Source organism: Macrotis lagotis, chromosome 1 (genome assembly GCF_037893015.1).
Source record: "Macrotis lagotis isolate mMagLag1 chromosome 1, bilby.v1.9.chrom.fasta, whole genome shotgun sequence".
Classification (NCBI taxonomy): Eukaryota; Metazoa; Chordata; class Mammalia; order Peramelemorphia; family Peramelidae; genus Macrotis; species Macrotis lagotis.
The window spans coordinates 924,267,931-924,271,927 of NC_133658.1; the positions used below are offsets into that span (position 1 = coordinate 924,267,931).

The window sequence follows — 3,997 nt, forward strand, 5'->3', positions numbered from 1 at the left end:
GAGCAATTTGGAATTATGCCCAAAGAATAATAAAACTGTGCATATCCTTTGATCCAGCAATACCTCTACTAAATCTGTAGTCCAAAGAGATCACAAAAAAGGGTAAAAAAGAACCTCACTTGTACAAAAATATTCATAGCAGCTCTTTTTGTGGTGGCAAAGAACTGAAAATTGAGGGGATGACCCTCAATTGGGGAATGGTTGAAGAAATTATGGTTTATGTATGTGATGGAACACTAATAAGAAATCATGAAAAGTCTCAAAAGACTTGCATGTACTGATGCTGAGTGAAATGAGCAGAACCAGTAGAATATCATTCACCTAAAACAAAAATAGAGGTGATGATCAACGATTATGGACTTACTCATTTCAGCAGTACAATAATTAGAGCAAATTCTAAAAGATTTATCTTGAAAAATATTATTCATATCCAGAGAAGGAACTGTGGGATTTAAATGTAGATTAAAGCTTACTATTTCCAGTTTTTAAAAGTTATCTTATCTATTACACTGTTCTTTTTTTCTTTCTAATGCCTTCTTTCCCTTCCATTTGACTTTGATTCTTCTTTCACAACATGATTAATATGGATCTATGTTTAGCATAGTTTCACATGTAAAGCTTTTATTGAATTGATTTCTATCAGGAGGAGGGGGGAAAGGAAGGAAGTGAAACAAATTTAAAACTCAAATCCTTGCAAAAAAAATCATTTCATTTAGTTGGAAAAACAAATAAATAAAAATATTTTTTAAAAGAGAGGAAAAATTGAAAACAGGACTCAAATAAAATCCTTCACTAAGCTATCTTCATGTAATACCAGATTTATATGGTATAAATATTCTATTAATTAAAACTATTATTTCTTTACTAACAGGTAGACAAACATCAACAGTTAAGATTAAATACCATTCTTATCCAATATAAAGATTCTCATTCTTCCTTATATCTTTACATTCATCATATAGGGCCATATAAAAATATCTTATTTAAATGAAATGATGAATACATTGCTGAAAATCATGGTCACAATGTTTAGGAAACTGAATGAACTACTTGCAGAAAAACTGAACTTTAAAAAAAGTGGAAATCACCCTGATCCAGTAGAAAGAACGAAGGTTCTATTTTGTTTTAGATGATCTGTCACTAAACACATCAATCTATACAATGGCAAAGATATTTCTAAGCACTGAAATTTTTAATTTACTGTGAATCAAGATCAAGACAACTCATCAACTGATAATACCTCTAATCTATAGGCTTTCAATCTGATCAACTGTTTGAACCAGTTTGAACTTTAAACCAATCTGGATAAGAAGCTCAGTTAACTGACTGGTGCCAGTATATGAAGGTACAAGTAGTCAATGGAAAAGAATGGAAGGCAGAAGAAGCTCCTTCTCGCATCACTCAGGTGCTACTTTGCTCCTATTCTGTCCAATGAGGCTGGAGTAAGTCATAAAATTGTGGTAAAGAGATCCACTACAAATTTACATTATACAACTTCAACTGGAAATTTATTGGAGCAAGGACTCTACTTTTTCAATGTTCTAATCTCAGAAAGGAATCTTGCTTGGGCTGAATTTTATTCCATTGGTGTGAATGGCAGAGTTAACTGTTTCTTTTATAGCTTAATGCTGGATAAATAGAAACAAGGAGATAATGCTATTGATAAATGTAAACAGCTATATCCTGGCTGTTATTGCAGTTAACAATCTAGGCTCTTCTTCTCAATCTTTTGTTTTTCATCATCTCTAACTTCAGAACAAATCGGATATTTTGCTGTTTCTTAGTCTAGTTTTTCAACAATCAGTAACTTCCAGGGTAGTTGAGGACTTGTGCCCTTTGAGCAAAAGCCCTTATATTTATTAAATTGAGTACTGAAGATGCCAGGATCCTTACTTATGAGATGTAGATATTGACATTTCTACCACCATCAGATCTGGCAAAGACTGTTTTTCTTACTTAGGACCTGGAGACATGGTAATTTGGTTTTGCCTGTGGTGGGAAACTGAGTAATTCAAAACCAAAAGATGATTTTACATTGGAGACATCTTCCTAACTGACCTTTCCTGAAAAATCAAATCCAAGAATCATCAAGGTACAGTGTTCCTAATCTGAGTATGGAAATCCATGCAGCCTATATGAAAATCCTTGTGATCTGGTCAAATTCCAGTTCATCCAAAGCAACTTTCAAGTGCTGGATTTCATTACTTGGGGGGGGGGGTGGCAATGATGATGTCAAATGCATTTCCCTGAGGGTGGAATGAGGTGTTGGGAATCAGGAGATGATGATTGGGTTTACAAATGGTTTACAAAGTGATCAAAATGAAAGGACAACAGTTGATCTATCAAATCCCCTTTAGTTATCCACATCTTCTTGAATAGATGCTATCTACATCAGATACTCCAGAGGATGAAAGTGCTGAGTGATTATTCATTTTGGACCAGGAGAAAACCATTCAGAAGATAGAATCATGAGGAATACACTTGTATCAGAGTGGCTTTGGAAATGGCCTTTAATAGGTTGATAAAACAGACAGATCAGAGTCAAATCTTAACAACTGAAAAAAAGTTACAAAGCAATCAGTGATCTTGTGTCCACTTTACTTAAAGCAGAAGATAAAACAAGGGAAGAGGAGAAAGAACAACTAATTACAGAATTATAATAAAATGACATCATCAATTGGGAAGAATAGAATGACTCTATTTCAACATATGATCCATGTGCTTCCTATGCTAGATAACCTATTGACTGCTATCGTCATCAGTGAATAAGAATATAATGTTATTAAACAAAAACTATAGATATCTTTGCCAGTCAGAGAACCGACTGACACCATTTTACTCAAAGGAAATGTTGCAATGAACATGTTCTTGATTTTTTGACCCAGTCTAACATGAGAATTTGTGAAAAAGAGCATAAAGTATATTCTAACAAAAGATGTTCCAGACTTGTCAGTAGAAGAAACATTGAGATGATTACAAGAACAAAAATGTAATGTTTGCATGGACAAATAAGTATCAGTTGTCTTTACTCCTTGTGGACATTTAATAGTTTGCAAAGAATAAGTAAATTCTGTAAGAAAATGCCATAATTGTTGAAGTACAATCCAGTACAAAATTCATAATTTTAATAAAGAAAAATCAACAATATTCCAAACTTTTATAATGAAATTTATGTTATCTTTATCTTTCAGAAGAAAAATTATTATTTTTTCCTGATTAACTTCTATTCCAACTTGCTTTCCTTCTTTCTCACCCACAATAATCACACTGAATATCTAAGAGAGAGAGAGAGAGAGAGAGAGAGAGAGAGAGAGAGAGAGACAGAAATAAGAAGAGAAATAACATTGGATTTTTAAATCACATAATTTGGGGTATATACACAGTAAGACTAAACCCATAACAAAATGAAAAAAAAAATTTAAAAACCATAACTGGGGACAAGGAAGGCCCTTGGATTTCAAGCTAAGGAAATCAAAAGCACTTTACAGATCCTGCTTACTGACTGAGACATTAGCCTGAATTCAAAGGAGGATGCAAAAGAGGCTGATTAGTGTATAAGATTTTAGAGCAATTTAACTCTAGAAAGAAGACCATAGTCAGCTAGCTAGGGTCTGCAACAGTAAAGTAAATAGAAGTTTCCTTTTTTTTTTTAGAATTAGGGAAGTCAGAACGCATAGATAGGCTGAGGGAAAGGGGTCAGTGAACAATGGGAGGGCAATGGTTGATGAACTCGCTCTCTGGAAATGGAATTTTGACAAGAAGGCTATGGGGAAACTTCATCAAAGAGAAAGGAAGGTCGTCATTGGCCTCTGATTCTAGAAAGATTTCCAGAAATATATGACAGAGCATAGGTATCCTTCCCCAGGACTCTTAATTGGTTATATGCATTTTTGTTTGAAAAATGGGGATAGAAGGCAGACACTTTGCTCAGCTCCTTCATGGAGTGCATGATTATCAAACTCAAACCATGAAGTGGACAGTTCCTCTCTCGCCAGTC

The 3,997-nt window shown here is 34.0% G+C and overlaps 1 pseudogene; it reads left to right on the top strand.

Moving 5' to 3' along the window:
* The first annotated feature begins 1,358 nt into the window (after positions 1–1,358).
* LOC141509811 (baculoviral IAP repeat-containing protein 2 pseudogene) lies at positions 1,359–3,096 on the top strand (annotated as a pseudogene).
* The last annotated feature ends 901 nt before the right edge of the window (positions 3,097–3,997 follow it).